This window comes from Callorhinus ursinus, unplaced genomic scaffold (genome assembly GCF_003265705.2).
Source record: "Callorhinus ursinus isolate GAN/ISIS: 27379988/994484 unplaced genomic scaffold, GSC_fseal_2.0 scaffold4, whole genome shotgun sequence".
Taxonomy (NCBI): domain Eukaryota; kingdom Metazoa; phylum Chordata; class Mammalia; order Carnivora; family Otariidae; genus Callorhinus; species Callorhinus ursinus.
This window is the reverse complement of record NW_027397066.1, coordinates 71,534,465-71,554,835: the sequence shown is the minus strand read 5'-3', so window position 1 is coordinate 71,554,835 and position 20,371 is coordinate 71,534,465. Positions and strand designations below refer to the sequence as shown.

The 20,371-nt window shown below is 42.0% G+C and overlaps 1 protein-coding gene across 2 annotated transcripts in view; it reads left to right on the top strand.

Moving 5' to 3' along the window:
- The first annotated feature begins 1,863 nt into the window (after nucleotides 1-1,863).
- The window catches only part of ABCG2 (ATP binding cassette subfamily G member 2 (JR blood group)), a 138,028-nt gene continuing 119,520 nt past the window's right edge, over nucleotides 1,864-20,371 (top strand). For both annotated transcript variants that reach the window (XM_025873410.2, XM_025873411.2), the window contains exon 1: nucleotides 1,864-2,424. The gene's annotated coding sequence lies outside the window, so the exon portion shown is untranslated. The remainder of the gene's footprint in view (nucleotides 2,425-20,371) is intronic.

Here is a 20,371-nt window from a genome sequence, read left to right as displayed (position 1 = left end):
TGACATTTAACAACATAAAATTACATTACATGAAACATGGGAGAAAATTTGAAAGTAAAAGTTTGTGTTACCTTCTGTCAGAAAAGCAATATGTGTTTCCTTAAATTGGAATCACTTAGATTTGCCTCGGTGGAAGAGAGGCTTTAGTTATTCTTAAGCAAAGATTTATCTAATGCTTATTGTTCTGGAACACAGGGGAGTCATGAGAGCTTGAGCCCAATTACTCGGAACCTTGCTACGGGTTCACTGGGTCATCTTAGCCAAGTCGGCAATGGGTCTACATCAGTAGGAAGTGAGGATCCAGGATCTATAATCTATGCTGGGTTCTCCTTTCTCCCCTACCTACCGCCTGAACCAATATGGTATTCGGCCAGCTCTCCTGTTAGGTCATGTATGTTAGTCTTGTCTACCCAACCCGTGGGGGGCAGGTATTGTGTCATACATTCCTTTTTTCCCCCAACAGTGTCTAGCTGATTCTTAGAATCGTGGTTATTTATTTTTAATGCATGTCTTAATTATCTTTAAAATTGTATTTGCGAAGTTAGCTCTATTTGGTTTAGAATAAACCTTGGAAATGGCAAAATGGAACTAGAGGGTATTATGCTAAGCAAAATAAGTCAATCAGAGAAAGACAAGTGTCATATGATCTCACAGATATGTGGAATTTAAGAAACAAAACAGAGGATCGTAGGGGAAGAGAGGAAAAAATAAAACAAGATGGAACCAGAGAGGGAGACAAACCAGAAGAGATTCTTAATCATAGGAAAAAAACAGGGTTGTTGGAGGGGAGGGAGGTAGGGGGATAAGGTAACTGGGTGAATAAAACTTCCGCATCTCTATGGATTTAAATGTACCATTGAGGGACGCCTGGGTGGCTCAGCTGGTTAAGCGTCTGCCTTCAGCTCAGGTCATGGTCCCACAGTCCTGGGATCAAGCCCTGCATCAGGCTCCCTGTTCAGCTGAGAGCCCGCTTCTCCTTCTCCTCTGCCTGCCGCTCCCCCTGTTTGTGCTCTCTCTTTCTGTGAAACAAACAAACAAACAAACAAACTCTTTAAATAAATAAATAAATAAATATACCATTGATTAGGAAGTTTGTAACTTTGCACTGGTTGCTTTTTACCTTTAGGCCTTGCTTAATACAGATTAATTGCACTACTAGTAGAATGCACACATGCCTTGCTTAATTACATTCCAGGCAACATACAGGTACCTCTGCATTGCCCATATGCTTACATCACAGCAAATGGTCAACTGTGCAATAACTAGGAAAATTATCACACAGGATCACAGTAATATCACATAAATAATTTTTCACCCTATTATTGTCCTATTATTTCACTTGACATCATCATGTTTTCAGAATATGAAATACCTATTTAGTATGGTCTTACCTTCCTATTGTATTTCTGGATTAGAAAAGCTAACATTGGGGGCGCCTGGGTGGCTCAGTCAGTTGGGCAACTGCCTTCCGCTCAGGTCGTGATCCTGGAGTCCTGGGATCAAGTCCCATGTCGGGCTCCCTGCTCGGCGGGGAGTCTGCTGCTTCCTCTGATCCTCCGCCCTCTCATGCACTTTCTCTGTCTCTCATTCTCTCTCTCGAATAAATAAATAAAATCTTTTTTTTAAAAAAAAGCTAACATTGGAAGGCTAGCATGTTCTAAATATAGCTGCTCTCTCCTCTTCCAATCTCTGGTGGGTCTTTGCCCTGAAACCTAAGGCTGTCTTGTTTTGGTTTCTTTCACTTCCTTTCAAATGTGATCTCTTCCTGCTGGCACTTTTTTTTTTTTTTTTTTGCCAGAAGGCAGGGCCTATGAGAGGAGACCCCCGATTTCGTCAGAGCTAGCGAGAGACAGGAAGTTTACACAGAACAGAACTATTTGCTAGGATTGGTTTTGATCTTTCCTCAAGTTGTTGCTAGTGTTGGAGATGCTGTCGTCAGGATTCTGTTGCACAGAGAAAGATAAAAATACCTCTCCAAAGCGTGCCTTTTTCTCCCTTTCCCATCCCCTTGCCAGGAACGCCACAAAAGGATCCCAGGCGGATTGGAGGCATTAGGTCGTCGGTTTGAATCTCAGTGGTCGAGAAAGAAGTGTGGGTAATGCCCGGTTCATGGGGGAGAAGAAAGGAACATATGGAGATAGGAGAACTGTTCATTTCTCCCTGGCCATTTCCTCAAGGCTAGTTTCTTTGGAAAGCCTTTCCTTCTGGTCGTTGCAGGAGCTCGCTGAGGGGCTGCATTTCCTCTCTGATTCTTTCTCTTGCCCCAGAGGGCCGGCAAAAGGAAGCTCCTGGAACTTTAAGGGACATGGATCTGGGGCTGAAGTCTCTATAGGAAAACCTACAAGGATAGAAATCTCCGCATCACCCTGCCCCTCGGCCAAGGCTGGGGGCTCTTTCCTTCCAGCATCACACGTCGTAATTGAAGTGAGTTGTCTTTTTATTTTTTCAATGAGTAGTTCTGAGTAGAGAATCTTGGTTCTTTTTTGGTGTGCTCTTTAACAAATGTGTCACTTAAACCAGTACTAATCATCCTTTACTGTGAATATGAATCACTTGGACATTTAGTTAAAAAGGTAGCAGAATTCCGTGGGCCTGAGACTCTGCATTTCTGACAGGCTTGCAGGCAGCCTCAGATCTGCTGGTCAATGAACCATGCCTTGAGTAATAAGGGCTTCAATCCTCTAGGGTTTTTTTTGCTTTGGGGGGAAAAGGATTGGGGGATGCTGGTGGAATGAAGGTATTAACCAAGTCTGTGATTTATGAAGAGCACCCGAAAAGAAAATCAGTCACCATCCCTGCCCTGGTTGTATCTGCTTAATGGACTATCTAAAATTTGGGGTTTCTGTTCAACAGTTCCTAGATGTGGTAAGCCAAGTCACCCCAAGTGAGAGAGAATGTTGGGCCACTCCTTACACTGCATGGGTCACTTTGAGCAGAGCCAGAAATCTTTTTTTAATTTTGCAGTTTAGGGGATTAAGTGTCATATCACACCTCAACCGGTAGAGCTAGTGGTCACTTTGAACATTTTTGTTTCAATTTAAAATTATACATGCTCAAAAAATAACTGGTGTCTTCCACCTACCATTTCGAGGTATAAAGATTATAAGGCATATGAATCTATTACATGGCTGAACGTCAGTTCAAGTAAGGAATATAATTACCATGTTTTGTTTTCTTAGGAGAGGCCTTTAAACTCTCCTGGGAGTAGCTCCCTCTCTTAAATGATTCACATTTATCTGAAAGTTGCTTTTAATCCAAAAGAGACAAGCTAAGAGGAAAAAAATGAATAGACAGGAAGTCTACCTATTCTGTCTGTAGTTGAGGGGAGAAAATAGCAAAGGGAAAAAAAGGGGGGGAAAAAAAAGAGTGTGGTGGCCTGGGATGTCCTCGCTTCGCGAAATGAATGAAAGAAACCCCAGCACAGAAATAGAATTCTTACCCACACACGCTGGGAATCCTTCCAGAATAGTAGCTCATGGCTTCGTCAGCCGGAGAAATATGCTTGAAACAGAATAAATTATAAATTGGGTTGTTGGTGATGAATGAACATGCTGAAACTATTTGTCATTAAGTTGAAGAGTTGCACTGGGGTCAAAGGTCCAGGGAATGCACAGGCCTGGTGAAGCACAGTAGGAACCCATTGAACCATCCCAGAGAGAGGAGAATTGCTTCTGTTTGAAATAAGCTTCAAATAACATTCCTTTCTATCATGGGGTATCACCAGAGGTGTTACTTAAAAATTTAACAACCTGTGTGGCACAAACCTTGACCAATCAGTACAGAAGTTGTTGTAAACGGCCCACACAACAGCAACTGCTAGGCAGGAGGAATGTCCGGGACTGAACATTGGCCGAAGCTGTTAATAGGTTTTTTCTTTTTTCTTATAAAGCTTTTTTTTTTTTAAGATTTTATTTATTTGACAGAGAGAGAGAGAGAGAGACAGCCAGAGAAGGGAACACAAGCAGGGGAAGTGGGAGAGGGAGAAGCAGGCTTCCTGCAGAGCAGGGAGCCAGATGTGGGGCTCGATCCCAGGACCCTGGGATCAGGACCTGAGCCGAAGGCAGACGCTTAATGACTGAGCTACCTAGGCGCCCCTGTTATAGGTTTTAATTAAACTTTTCTAGGGGAGAAATGGTAAAGCCACAGATGAGTTCAGGGATATTAATGGTATTCCTACCACCATCTGCCAAAGCTCTGGCACCATTTTCTCAGGTGAGGCTACTTTCCTCTGTTCTCTCCTATCAAGCCCAGAGCAACCTCTCATTCCAGCTGTGTATCTCTTGCAACCTACACTAAAGAGAAATCTCTTGAGTCACTGGAAGACTCAAAATCCTATCCATTTCCTTTGTAGAAGGGAAGATGCATATATTCTGTTGTAAGGAGTTACAGCAAGAAACCTGATCACCATGTTATCCTTCCATACAAAGCATCATCGCATACGTTATCCCACATGATTTTCACAACCATCACAGGGTGCGGCTCAAGGGGCTTATTATTCTAACGTGTTAGTGAAGAAATTGAGACTCTGGTTAAGCAATTTCTTACAAGGCACAGAGTTGGTTAGTGAGAGTTCTGGATTTGAACCCCAGCCCAATTGCTCCAAGGTCAGGTTTATCCTGTAGTTTCTTCATCCTCTCAGGACCTTTGGCAACATATAGTGTTTTGTATTAGGTCTGTTTTCTTTTTATGTCATACTTCGAAAACTTTGTATGTTAAAAAGAATTTGTATGTTAAAAAGAATTCTATTTCTACTAATTTGTCAAAATTATTCTCGTGCTTGTCTTAAGCTTTGTCTCCGTTAAGGCTTTTACTCTGCAGGAATAAATGTTTTAGAGCAGTGGGTCTCAAACTTTATCATGCTTAAAAATCACCCGGGGAGCTTGCTAAAACTCAGATACCTGGGCCCCACCTCCAGAGATTCTGATTCAGTGGGTCAGGTCCCAGGCATAGAATTTGCATTTACACTTGTAATTTACATTATAATTACATGTGCTGGGCTATCTCTGTACGTGTTTGCCCCTTTATTACTAGGTCTTGCTCAATTCATAATTATATCTCATAATAGAAACACGAACAACAAGAATTCACCCAGATAGCAAATACCCTTCTTTGATGTAGGTGTTACGCAGGGCTTAATCATGAGTCAAACATGCTCTTATGTGGGTTTGTGTGAGTCGATGTCCCAGGTCATCAGCTAGCACTTCCCATCAAGGGGAGGGAGAGCAGATGATGCTGAGAAGTTGGCAAGGGTCTGGTCACTCAGGGTTCCAAGGGTTTGGACTGAACAGTGATATAGTGATAGTTTGAAGCTAGGGAGTGCAATCACAATTACATTTTAGGAATTTTCTTGCTGCAGTGTGGGGGCTAGTTTAGAAGAAGGTGAGGCTATAGGCAGAAGCTTTTTGACTGAACTGTTGCACTCATCCTGGAGACAATAAAGGCTTGAACTAAAAGTAGGGTAAAGCTCAGAGCAGCTCCCATGGCTCAAGTGAGGGAGTAGAGCATATGTCATGATGCAGGAAATATGATCTGTATTTTTTTTTTAAAGATTTTATTTATTTATTTGAGAGAGAGAGAATGAGAGATAGAGAGCACGAGAGGGAGGAAGGTCAGAGGGAGAAGCAGACTCCCTGCTGAGCAGGGAGCCCGATGCAGGACTCGATCCCGGGACTCCAGGATCATGACCTGAGCCGAAGGCAGTCGCTTAACCAACTGAGCCACCCAGGCGCCCGAAAATATGATCTGTATTAAAACTCCTTACCTTACACCTCTTCTCTATATCAAAACTCCAGGGAGGCCGAGGACTGAGCCTTGTAGCCCCAGCCCCTAGCTCCCGGTAGGTCCCTGATGGATGTTTGGTGAGTGAATGAGTGAGAGAGAATAAATCAAATCCCCCTCGTGGTCTACAAGTTTCTGTCATCTGGCCCTTACTTACCTCTCCAACCTCAGCTCCCTCCTCTCTCAACTTTATTTTGGTCACACTGGCCTTCCTTCAAGCCTTTGAAAATGCACAACTGTGACCTAGTCCAAAGAGTGTCAAAATACTGCCTTTGGGGCAAATCTGTCCTATTACCAATTAAGATAAAGTTTTATTGGGACACAGCCACAACCATTTGATTATGTACTGTTTATAGGTACTTTAGTGCCATAATAGCAGGGTGGAGTAATTGTGACAGAGATCACAAGGCCTCTGAAGCCCCAGATATTTACTATTTGGCCCTTTACAGAAAAAGTTTGCGGATCCCTACTCTGGTTCTTCGAAACTGCTGTGACCTCTGATTTAGAACTCTAACCTCAATGAAATTATAGTAATCAAAAACCTGTGGTAATGGCATAAAGAAAAACATAGAGACCAATGAAATAGAATAGAGAGCCTCCAAATTAACTCTCATGTATGCGGTCAAATGATTTTTGACAAGGGTGCCAAGACCTTTATCTTATACCATATACAAAAATTAAGTCAAAATGAACCAAAGACCTAAACACAACAGCTAAAAGTATAAAACTCTTAGATGAAAACATAGGGGAAAAGCCTCATGACATTGAATTTGGCAGTGATTTCTCAGATATAGCACCAAAAGCACAGGCAGCAAAAGAAAAACTAGATACATTGAACTTCTTCAAAATTAAAAACTTGCATGTCTCAAAGGACATTTATTAAGAAAGTGAAAAGACAGCCTACAGAATGGCAGAAAATATTTGCAAATCATATATCTGATAAAGAGTTAATATCTAGAATATATAAAGAATTCCTACAGCTCAACAACAAAAGCCAAACAACCCAATTATAAAAGGCCAAAGGACTTGAATAGACATTTTTCCCAAGATGATATAAAAATGGGCAAATAAGTATATGAAAAGATGCTTAACATCACTAATCATGAGGGAAATATAAATCAAAATCATAATGAGATACCACTTCATACTCACTAGGATGACCATAATAAGAAAAAAAAAAAAAAGGAAAATAACAAGAGTTGGCGTGGATATAAACTGGGACCTTTGTGCTTTGCTGGTAGGAATGTAAAGTGGTGTAGCTGCTATGGAAAATAGTTTGGCAGTCCCTCAAAGATTAAACATGGTGTTACCATCCGATCCAGCAATTCCACTTCCGGGTATATACTAAAAGAATTGAAAGCAGGCACTCAAATAGAGATTTGTATACTTTTATTCATATCAACATTATTCACAGCAGCCAAAAGATGAAAGTAATTCAAGTGTCTATCAATAGAAGAACACCACAGAATGTGGTATATGTTTATATTGGAATATTCGTTTTTAAAAATTCTGACACATGGCTGAATCTTGATGACATTATGCTAAGTGAAATATGCTAGTCATCAAAGGACAAATACCGTATGCCAAGTACACTTAAATGACATACCTACAGGAGTCAAATTCATAGAAACAGAAAGTGGAATAGTGGTTGCCACTGGGGTGGGGGTGGTGAGGAGTGATTGTTTAGCGGGTACAGAGTTTCAGTTTGGGGAAATGAAAAAGTTCTGGAGAAGGGTGGTGGTGGTGGTTGCACAACTCTACTCAATAACTCTACTCAAAAATGGTAAATTTTATGTTATAGATATTTTACCACAGTGAAAGAAAAAACAAACAAACAGGTCTTTGCATGGCTGGTTCTTATTCTTCAGTTTTTGGCTCAAATGTTATTTCCTTAAGGAAGGCTCCCACGACTCTATGTAACTTCCTTATTTGACATATCACTTTCTGAAATGATCGTCTATCTATCTATCTATCTATTAATCTATCTATCTATCTATCATCTGTCTTCATTAGAATGTAAGCTTCCTGAGGAGAGAGTCTTTGTCTAATTCAAAGCTATATCCTAACACTTACTTCTTGGCACATGGTAGATGCTCAGTAAACACTTGTGGGCTAAACTACAGTTGACCCTTGAACAACATGGGTTTGAACTGTGTGTGTCCACTAATACATGGATTTTTCCAATAAATATATTGGAAAATTTTTTGGAGATTTGCAACAATTTAAAAAAACTCACAGATGAACTGATAGCCTAGATATATCAAGAAAATTAAGTCAGATATGTCATGAATGCATAAAATATATGTAGGTACTATTTTGTCATTTACTACCATAAAATATACACAAATCTATTATAAAAAGTTAAAATTTATCAAAGTGTATGTGCACAGGGGTGCCTGGGTGGCTCAGTTGGGTAAGCATCTGACTCTTGGTTTTGGCTCAGGTCGTGGTCTCAGGGTCAGAGATTGAGCCCTGCGTCCAGCCCCACACTCAGCATGGAGTCTGCTTGAGACTCCCTCTCCTCCTCTCCCTCTGCCCCTACCCCCTCCAACTCTCTCTCAAATAAATAAATTTAAAAAAAAAAGTATGTGCAGGGACATAGACCGTACACGATACATTTGTGGTCAAGAGAAATGTAAACAAATGCAAACATGCAGTATTAAATCATAACTACAGCAAATTAACTGTAGTACATACTATACACTGCAAGAATTTTGTAGCCACCCCTCCTACCCTGACGGTGAGCTCAAGTGTTGCCAGGATCCACTTAAAACGCCGTGGTACAGTAATAATCTCTGTATGACCCGTTTGTCTCTCCAGGATATTGTGTATCACAGTAAAATGTGTTCTTTCCCAGTTCTCCCATATTTTACACCATGCTTTGTGCAACACTATAAACCTTGAATAACACCATGGGATCCACAGGAGGTGCCACTAGTGATGCTCAAAGTGCTTGCAAGAAACAGAGGAAAGTCATGGCATTACAAGAAAAAGCTGAGTTGCTTGATATGTACTGTAGATTGAGGTCTGCAGTGTGGTTGCCTGCCATTTCAAGTTAAATGAATCCAGCATATGGAGCATTAAAAAAAAAAAAGAAAGAAAGAAAAGGAAAGGAAATTTCTGAAACTGTCACTGTAGCTACACCAATGGGGGTGAAAACTTTGCACTTTTTTGCAAAATACCTTTTTATCTCATATTGAAAATGCAGCTTTTATTTGGGTACAGGATTAGTATAAGAAAGGCATACCTATATTCTAGAAAAAGTGAGGTCATTATATGACAATTTAAAGCAAAAAGAAGATGAGAGATCTAAAGCTGGAGAACTTAATGCCAGCAAAGGATGGTTTGTTGATTTTAGCAAGAACTTTGGCTTAAAAAATGTCAATAGGAGAAGTAGCTTCTGCCAACAAAGAGGCAGCCAGATAAGTTCTCAGACCCATTAAGAACATCATTGAGGAGAAAGGATATCTGCCTTAACAGGTTTTTAATGCAGACCAAAGTGCCCTTTTCTGGAAAAAAAAAAGTGTCACAAAGGACATTTATTAGTAAGGAAGAAAAGCAAACACCAGGATTTAAGGCAGGAAGTGATAGGCTAACTCTGCCCTTTTGTGCAAATGCAGTTGGATTTATGATCCAGACTGCCTTATCTATAAAGCTGCTAACCCCTAAGCTGTGAAGGGGAAAGATAAACACCAGCTGCCACGGTTTTGGTTGTACAGCAAGAGAGCCTGGACAGGGAGAACCCTTTTTCTGGATTGGTTCCATCAAAGCTTTGTTTCTGAAGTCAGGAAGTACCTTGCCAGTAAGGGACTGCTTTTTAACATTCTGTTGATTTTGGACAATGCTCCTGTCCACCCAGGACCCCATGAGTTCAACACCAAAGGTGTTGAAGTGGTCTTCTTGCCCTCAAACACAATGTGTCTAATTCAACCTTTAGCTCATGGGGTCATAAGGACCTTTAAGGCTCATTACACACAGTACTTTAAGGAAAGGATTGTCAACACTATGAAAGAGAACTGCAATAGACAGGACATCATGAAAGTCTGGAAGGATCACACCATTGGAGATGCCATTGTTGTTATAGAAAAAGCCATGAAAGCCATCAAGCCCCAAACAATACATTCCTGCTGGAAAAGCTGTGCCTGGATGTTGTGCATGACTTCACAGGATTTACAATAGAGCCAATCAAGGAAATCATGAACGAGATTATGGATATGGAGAAAAAAAAAAGTGGAAGGTGGTTGTGGTGAAGGGTTTCAAGATACGGACCTTGGAGAAATTTAAGAGCTAATATAGACACCACACCAGACGAATTAACAGAAGATCACCAGATGGAGATGAGTGCTTCCAAATCAGTGCCAGACAATGAAGAGGAAGATGAAGAAGCAATGCCAGAAGACAAACTGACAGACGATCTGGCAGAGGGGTTCTGATTATTCAAGACTGCTTTTGTTTTGTTTTTTAAAGATTTTATTTATTTATTTGACAGAGAGAGACACAGCGAGAGAGGGAACACAAGCAGGGGGAGTGGGAGAGGGAGAAGCAGGCCCCCCGCCGAGCAGGGAGCCCAATGTGGGGCTCGATCCCAGGACCCTGCGATCATGACCTGAGCCGAAGGCAGACGTTTAACAACTGAGTCACCCAGGTGCCCCTCAAGACTGCTTTTGAGTTCTTTTTTTTTGATAATTTATTTGACAGACACAGCGAGAGGGGGAACACAAGCAGGGGGAGAGGGAGAGGGAGAAGCAGGCTCCCTGCTGAGCAGGGAGCCCGATGTGGGGCTTGATCCCAGGACCCTGGGATTATGACCTGAGCCGAAGGCAGACGCTTAGCGACTGAGCCACCCAGGCGCCCCTGGTTTTGAGTTCTTTTACAACATGGACACTGAAACAAAAGCAAATGGTGGAAGGATTGGTACTGTTTAGAAACATATGTAGAGAAAAGAAAAAGCAAAAAAAGTCAGACAGAAATTACATGTATTTCTGTAAAGTGACACCAAGTGTGCCGGCCTCTCCTGCCTCCCCTTCCACGTCCTCCACCTCTGCCGCCCCAAGACAGCAAGACCAACCCCTCCCCTTCTTCCTCCTCAGTCTACTCAACGTGAAGGTGACAAGGAAGACCTCTGTGATGGTTCACTTCCACTTAAGGAATAGTAAATAGTCATCATGCCGTGCAGTTAATGAACAGCTGTTGTGTATATGTGCAAGAGTCTTTGTGCAAAAATCTAATAACTGTACAAGAGCTGTACTGAGACTTTGTGTCATTATCAGCATCATTGCCTGAGTATTCATCTTGTAGAACATTGTGTGCAAGAATTGTATGGAAGTGGGTAGCCTATCCTTACACAGGCATAAAGTGAGTGATATTTAATGTAAATTTAATATTGTGGTAGTTCTATTTTTCTTTTTTTTTTAAGATTTTATTTTTTTGAGAGAGAGAGAACACAAGCTGGGGGAGAGGCAGAGGGAGAAGCAGACTCCTTGCTGAGCAGGGAGCCAGATGTGGGGCTTGATCCCAGGATGCTGGGATCATGACCTGAGCTGAAGGCAGATATTCAACCTACTGAGCCACCCAGGTGCCCCTATCTTTTCATTTTTCAAGTCTAGTTTTAGTAATACATAGAACATCTATAGTGTTTTGTTTCATATAAGACAATATCGAGGTACAACCACTCTGGAAAAGGTTTTGGAGGTTCCTCAAAAAGTTAAAAATAGAACTACCCTATGACCCAGCAATTGCACTACTAGATATTTACCCAAAGGATACAAAATTACTGATTTGAAGGGATACATGCACCCTGATGTTTATAGCAGCATTGTCAACAATAGCCAAATTATAGAAAGAGCACAAATATCCATCAACTGATGAATGGATAAAGAAGATGTGGTGTGTGTATATATATATATATGGAATATTACTCAGCCATCAAAAAGAATGAAATCTTGCCATTTTAAACGATGTGGATAGAGCTAGAGAGTATAATACTAAGTGAAATAAGTCAGTCAGAGAAAGACAAATACCATATGACTTCACTCCTATGTGGAATTTAAGAAACAAAACAAATGAGCAATGGGGTAAAGAGAGAGAGACAAGCCAAGAAACAGATTCTTAACTATAGAGAACAAAATGATGGTTACCAGAGGGGTGGTGGGTAGGGGGGAGGGGTTAAATAGGTGATGCGGATGAAGGAGACTACTTGTGATGAGCACTGGGTGCTGTACGGAAGTGCTGAATCACTGTATTGTACATCTGAAACTAATATTCCACTGTATGCTAACTGGAATTTAAATAACTTGAAAAGACCATATTGATGTAGGCACTGAGAGATGATCTTGTAATCAGACAATGGAAACTTATAGTATCAATAACAGTGCAGTGCTATAAATGTATTATCTCTTATGGTTTTCATAACATTTTCTTTAGTTCACTTTATTCTAAGAATACAGTATATAGTACATATAAATGTATGAAATATGTGTTACTTGACTGTTTCTTGTAAGCTTCTGGTCAGCAGTAGGCTATTAGTAGTTAAGTTTTTAGGGAGTCAAAAGTTGGATTTTGGACGACACTGGTGGTTGGTACCCCCAACTCTGGAGTCCTTCAAGGGTCAACTGTAATAAAAACAGCTTAATGAGAAAAGAGAAAGGGCTCCACCTGGAGGTTTAATGAGTAAGTGTATTCTGTGGCAGTTGTAAATGTACCATACTCAAAAGTCAAAGCCAAGGCAAAGTGTAACTTCCATAATATTAGCTGTGATGGTGGAGTGAGAAGGCATGAGGAAGAAATGAATCAAACACACTTGTATAAAATATTTCCATATGAACTCCTTTCTCAGCCTCCCAATTCCCAGGACTTGAGCAATTCCTTTCCTCCCTCTCCATGTAGCACCCATTCATTTACTTATGGCCGACGGTGGCTTTTATGCTATGATACCAGAATGTAGTGGGTGCTGCAGCAACTGCATGGCCCACAGTCCTAAAGTATTTACTCTCTAGCCTTTTACAGAAAAAGCTTGCCAACTTATCCTTGATGGGAAGATAATAGACTGGAGATATTTTTTACTATTCCCCAAGAACTTTCACGATACTCATTCAAGCCAATCTAGAAATATTTGTTGAGCACCTACTATGTTTCAGGCACTGTCCTAGGCATCAAGGATAGAACAGTGAATAAAGTAGAACCTGCTATTGTAAAGCTCACCTTCTAGTGGGAGAAGACAGATAAAAACAATAACCAAATAATATAGTATGTTAGAAGGTGAGAAGGGCTGGAGAGAAAAGCATAGTAAGAGAAGGGGTAATTAGGAAGGTAAAGGGAGGTTTCACAATTTATTTATTTATTTAGTGAGAGCACACATGCGCACACAAGCAGTGAGGGAGGGGCAGAGGGAGACATAATCTTTTTTTTTTAATTTTATTTATTTATTTGAGAGAGAGAGAGAGAGAGAGAGCATGCACGAGATGGGGGGAAGGGCAGAGAGTGAGGGAGAAGCAGACTCTTTGCTGAGCAGGGATGCCAACTCGGGGCTCAATTCCAGAACCCCGAGATCATGACCTGAGCAAAAGGCAGACACTTAACTGAGCCACTGAGAGAGAATCCTCAGTAGGCTCCACACTTAGTGTGGTGCCCAAAGCCGGGCTTGATCTCATGACCCCGAGATCATGACCTGAGCTGAAATCAAGAGTCAGATGCTTAACCAACTGAGCCACCTAGGCGCCCCAGGTTTTGCAACTTTAAGTAGAGTGGAGAAAAGCATTTATGTAGAGGAAATGGAGGCAGGAGAATGTCTAGCATGTCAGTGAAACACCTAGGAGGCCAGTGTGGATGGAGGAACCATTCCTTTCCATGGTTCCCACCCCCATGAACTCTGGCTCTGTGCAATATAGGCTGCCGGTTTATGGCATACATCCTTAGCTGTAGGCCAACATCCTAGCATTACATGGCGTCCTGGCTGGCACTACAATTGAGCCTTCAATAGGCCAGATCACTGTTCTGTCAAGCCAGCTGCTTCTGTAAGATGGAAGTATGTGGTGGACTTTGAAAGCATGAGCCCATCTCTAAACCTGTTTGTTCATAACATATGTCTATGGTCAGGGACAGTGATGTGGGGTACCACGGCAATGACTGAGACATTCTGTAACTTTGTGATAATAGTGTTGGCAGAAGCTCTGCAGGCAGAGAAAGCACATTTTTACTCAGAATATGCAGCTATCCCTGAGAGCATAAAGAACGGTTCCCTTTATGATGGGATGAGTTCATTATGATCAGCTGCCACTAAGTAGCCACCTGTCACCCTGGACAGTGGTGCCATATCAGTGCCTTAGTATTGGCTTCTGCTGTTGGCAGATTGGGCACTCAGCAGTAGTTATAGGCAGAACAGAACAATCTTGGGGAGGTGAAAACCATGTTATTAGCTCACACTTCCCTCTATGCTGCTCTGGCTGTGTTGGGTATGGACATGTTGAGCAAGAATTGGGTGGGATGCCTGGAAAAGGCTTCCTTACATTTGCAAAATAGATCCTCTTGATCATCTGATTTTTGACAGCCTCCACCATAATGGATACTCCCTATTGGATATATACATGGCAATTAAATATTCTCTTGCTCCAAGAGGTCCATACACAGTCCATCTTGTCACCAATTTTTCAGTTAGTTCTTTCCTAGCTCCCCACTGGACATCCAATCCAGTAGCCACTGCCCATAAATAAGTATAGGGCTTTGTACCTCATGCCATAAAATGAACAACCAGATATATCCCTCCAAGTTCTGTCCGCTTGGAGGATTCCCTTCCTCATGGTCTTCTGTGGTCATGCCTGAGTGGGTGGTGGTGCGGTGGACATCCACTCTTGTCAGTGTGGTATCAGCTTTAGCTCCATCTGAGGATTAGACCTATGCCTCATTCTCTTCTGTGAAATGCTCATTGGGAATTCCCTAAGAGGACTCCCATATAGGTTGAGGAAAATGTAAACAAGTGATGGAAAAAGATATCTTGGTAGCTGGAACTAACTGGTTGTAGATATTCCTTGTGCTTCTGGTCCTGCCCAGACCTGGTCTCCTCTCTATTACTTCCGTATTGCAGTGGAAATGTCACTGGGTACATGCAGCTTTGTGGTTCGTGATGGGAAGTTCAGGTTGTGTAGCCAGTTGGTACTGTGTGGTAATGTGTTCAGTCTCAAAAACTAGGACCAGTTGCCAGCCAGGAGCTGCTTTTCAAGGGGAGAATATTTGTTATCAGAGGAGGTGCGGCCTTACCAAATGCCCAGAGGTCTGTGCTGAGACAGTCCTACTGGCACCTGCCTCAAGCTATATATATATAATTTCTCTCTGCACCAGAAGACTTTTTTTTTTTTAAAGATTTTATTTATTTATTTGACAGAGAGACACAGCGAGAGAGGGAACACAAGCAGGGGGAGTGGGAGAGGGAGAAGCAGGCTTCCTGCTGAGCAGGGAGCCCGATGTGGGGCTCGATCCCAGGACCCTGGGATCATGACCTGAGCCGAAGGCAGACGCTTAACGACTGAGCCACCCAGGCACCCCTGCACCAGAAGACTTCTAATACCATTTGGTCTGTCAGGTCATAGGGCCCAAGTGTCAGGACAGCTTCTTTTGAAGCCCTGACACCTTTCTTGGATCTGGTCCCACCCAAAAATCGTAGCTGTAGAAGTTATCAAGTGAATGCTTTGGAGTAGCATGCTAAAAAGGCGTACGCTGCCTCCAAATTTGAAAGAAGCAAGTATGGTGGGTTTGGGGGTTTTTTTCTTCCTTTCTGTTGAGAAGTGCAAGATACAGCAACTTGTGTCTCCTTTTAGAAAAGCTGTCGTAACGTTCCCCAGATGCTGGAGCCTCTACAAATAACACTGATGGTGTAGACCTATTAAGTTTTATAGGATTTAACTCCCCCCGCCCTTTGACACCCAAATATGTAAATGAGGTATTTTTGATACTTGTTTCTTTCTGCTTGCCAGATCCAGTTGGCATAATGACATTAATATACAGGATTGGCATGATGTTCCCTGGGATATCAAGACAGTCAAGGTTCCTCTCAACTAAATTATGTTGGAAGGAGAGAGGACAAAGCCCTGGGACATGAACATAAATGTATACTGTTGTTACTGCTATGTAAATAAGTACAAATTGTGTTTGATTTTCCTTACTGATTAGAAAGGAAAAGAAAGAATTTGATAAATCAAGAGTTGCATACCAGGTACCAGATGCTGTGTTAATTGTCTCCACTAAAGATACATCTTGAATGGCTGCTGAGATTGGAATCACCACCTGGTTAAGATCATAATAATCTGGGGCAACTGGGTGGTTCGTTTGGTTAAGTGTCTCTTGATTTCAGCTCAGGTCATGATCTTAGGTCCTTGGGATTGAGCCCCATATCGGGCTCCGCATTTGGTGCAGTGTCTGCTTGTGATTTTTCTCTCCCCCTCTCCCTTTGCCCTTCCCCCTACTCATGCTTTCTGTCTTTCTCTAAAATAAATAAATAAAATCTTAAAAAAAATCATAATAATCTAATGTCATTCTGTATGATCCATTTGACTTTTGTACCAGCTAAAGAGGTGAGTTACTTAGGAAGGTTGGAGGAATCCCCATCACAGTATCATACATCTCTGTTGTTGGTATCAATCCCTGCAATTCTCTCAGGGATGTGGTGTTACTTTTTGGTTTATGTCTTGCTACACAGGAAAGCGGGAGTGGGAGGGCAGTTCCAGGAGATTCTGTCTGATGCTTTCTGCCATGATAGCTGTTACTCCATGTGGGGCCCGTTGTTAGACTACCTTAGGCCAAACTCCATCTAACTGCTCATCTCCATTAAGTTGCTACTCTGAATTTTTGAACTTGGTGGCATTTTGTGTTCCTGGGAGTCAATGTCATTTCAGAAGCAGTATCTAATAATTCCCAGAATCATTGGGTATTTTCTTTCCCCTAATGTATAGTCACCAAGCAAATCTCTTTGAGGCAATACTATTTAAGATGTCTCCCTGGACCAGTGACCATTTGCTTCACTTAGAAACTCATTAAAAATGAAAATTCAGGGGCACCTGGGTGGCTCAGTCAGTTAAGCGTCTGCCTTCAGCTCAGGTCATGATCCCAGGGTCCTGGGATTGAGCCCCATATTGGGCTTCCTGCTCAGTGGAGAGTCTGCTTCTCCCTCTCCCTCTGCCTGTCGCTCCCCCTGCTTATGTTTTCTTTCTCTCTCTCTCTCTATCAAATAAGTAAATAAATAAAATCTAAAAAGAATTTTTTTTAATGAAAATTCAGGGGCACCTCGGTGGCTCAGTCAGTTAAGCATCTGCCCACAGCTCAGGTCTTGATCTCGGGGTTCTGGGATGGAGCCCCGTGTCGGGCTCCCTGCTCAGCGGGGAGCCTGCTTCTCCCTCTCCCTCTCCTCTTCCCTGTGCTCGTTCTCTCTCTCTCTCTCTCAAATAAATAAAATCTTTAAAAAAAAAAAAGAAAATTCAGAGACATTACCCTAGTCCCACTAAGTCAGAATCCCTGGAAGTGGACCTCAAGAATCAGTGTTATAGTGAGTTCTCAGCACATTTAAAGAGGCTCTGGCTTAGTTCTACAAAAAGTGATTTTGTCCCACAGGTTAGGGTTGACAAATAACATATAGGGATCCCAGTTAAATTTGAATTTCAGGTGAGGAACAAGTAATTTTTTTTGGTATAAATATACCCCATGCAATAGTTTGAATCTGAAATTCAATTTAATCTGTGTTTTTATTTGCTAAACCTGGTAACCCTACTCTCCAGAGGATATTTGGTAATGTTTTGGCAAACATTTTGTTTGTCACACTGGAGAAAAGGTTATGTGTGTGTGCTACTGGCATGTTGTGGGTAGAAACTAGATATGCGGCCAACATTCTACAATGTACAGAATAACCCTCCCCCACACCAAAGAAATACCCAGGCCAAAATGTCAGCAGTACAGAGGTTGAGAAATGCTGGCTTGGAGGAAGATTTTTGGTATACCATGCCAATGGCTGTGTTATAGGATCTTTTCTCAGAATCTCCCAGATTTTCCTTCTCACTGGGGCTCTTAGTCTCTGAACTGACTTAGGTCTCCGTATTGGGTACAAGGCATCCTTTGGCAACTTGAGTTGGGTTCTGCCTAGCAGACTTACATTTTTTTGTTTTTTGTTTTTGTTTTTTGAAGATTTTATTTATCTATTTGAAAGAAAAAGAGAGCACAAGCTGGGGAGAGGGGCAAAGGGAGAGGGAGAAGCAGCCTCCCCGCCCCGGGATCATGACCCCAGCCGAAGGCAGACGCTTAACCAACTGAGTCACCCAGGTGCCCCTAGATTTTTTCTCTATATACATAAGTCAAGCAGCATCTTAGTATGCTGTTGGTTTACGATTTCTTGGAACCCCCAAATCAATTAGCCATTGACACAAAGCACAGAAGGTCAAAACACTGATTACATGCCCCATCTGTGGCTTGTTGTAGTCATTGCCCCATATATTCTCAAACAGTCCAGCTCTATGCAGGACCTTTACCATGCTGAATCCCTATATTCCCACTGAAATAAGGGCGTACATTTTCACTGCAGCCTCATCTGCCAATATCTCTGACCTGCAGAGCTCCTCAGAGATGCTGGTGCCTGCCTCACTATTGCATTTCCTAATGTCTGGGTGAAAAGAGTGTCTGTTAGACCTCAGCGGGGTCTAGTCAGGAGGTGGCTGAGGAGATTGCTCATAATGGATCCATTCCTATTTTCCCAAAACTTGCATTCCTTTGCTTACAGTATGCTAGAGAATTTCTGGCATTTCAACCTCATTAACTTCTGTGTTATTGTGGAGTCCTGGCTTTCCTTGGCTGACCTTTTCAAACTGTTAGCACTATTTCAGCCAGCATGTGATATTCCAAACCCTGGAAGAGTGCGCCCATGCCAGTGATTTTGGCTTGATTGAGTATATTTTATCCCCATAGGCTTAACACTTTTAGAATCTATACCTTCAGCTGCTCCCTAGACTCCTGCTGATACATGTTGGCAAAATCATGCAACTCTGTTAGGGAATAGGCTGCCTCCTCCTAGGGCAGGCTGCTGCTGTTCTCTTAGAGGTGTGTTCCAGTTTCTATTGGTGCATCACAAAACTCTCTAAAACAGCAATTAAATGGATTTGAGAGGGAACGGGAGAGGGATTGCAGAAGCGAGTATAGAGAATTCCTTTGAAGAGTTTTGTTGTAAAAGAGGGCAGAGCAATATAGCAGCGGTCGTAAGGTGTGAGATGAAGAGAGACGTTGAAGATGAAAGAAGTAAAAAAAGGCATGGTTGCATGCTGTTGGGAATGATCCAGTAGTAAGAGATCAATACAGTTAGGTATCTAGATGTATATAGTATATAGGTCTATAGAATACTATCTATATCTACGTATCTATATACCATATCCATATCTATATGTGATGATGTTTAAGAGATTTTAAGGGATTTACTGGAAAATGGAGACATTGGCTTAGGTCTTAGACCGGAGCATGGACATTCATCAGAGTAATAAGAGCCAGAGTAATAAGAGGGAAGGCAACGTATGCTGGTAGGTGGGCAGATATGGTAGAGAGAATCTAGAAGTCTCTTTTGCTTGCTTCAATTTTCTCAGTAAAGTAGGAAATAAGGTTATCAGCTGAGGATGACTATGGGAGAAGGTACTGAGTAGGAAGAAGACATTGTGACCTATTGAAATAAGAAAAAAGAAGAGTGAATGGTCTAGGGGACTATAGTATGAGGTGCTGGCACTATTGAGTGTCCCAGCATTAAGTTGTTTTTTTTTTTTTTTAAGTAAGCTCCATGCCCAACGTGGAGCCCAATGTGGGGCCTCAACCAATGACCCTGAGATCAAGAACTGAGCAGAAATCAAGAATCGGTTGCTTAACCAACTGAGCCACCCTGGCACCTCCCAGCATTAAGATTCTTGATCATGAATTTAAAATCAGAAGAACCATTATTCTTATGTGTTTTCCTCTACCCACATTCAGTGGTAGGGACGTAGGCACAGAGTGAGGGAGATGTGCATTTAAGGGAGAGTTTATAGTTTGGTCAAGCAAATGACAATGCAAAAGAAGAGCAAGGGAGAGTGAAATAAGTCAATCAGAGAAAGACATGTATCATATGACCTCGCTGATATGAAGAATTTTCAACCTCAGGAAACAAACTGAGGGTTGCTGGAGTGGTGGGGGGTGGGAAGGATGGGGTGGCTGGGTGATAGACATTGGGGAGGGTATGTGCTATGGTGAGCGCTGTGAATTGTGCAAGACTGTTGAATCACAGATCTGTACTTCTGAAACAAATAATGCAATATATGTTAAGAAAAAAAAAGAAGAAGAAGTTAGCAGGAGGGGAAGAATGAAGGGGAGTTAGTCAGAGGGGGAGACGAACCATGAGAGACGATGGACTCTGAAAAACAAACTGAGGGTTCTGGAGGGGAGGAGGGTGGGGGGATGGGTTAGCCTGGTGATGGGTATTAAAGAGGGCACGTTCTGCGTGGAGCACTGGGTGTTATGCACGAACAATGAATCATGGAACACTACATCAAAAACTAATGATGTCATGTATGGTGATTAACATAACAATAAAAATTTAAAAAAAAGAAGA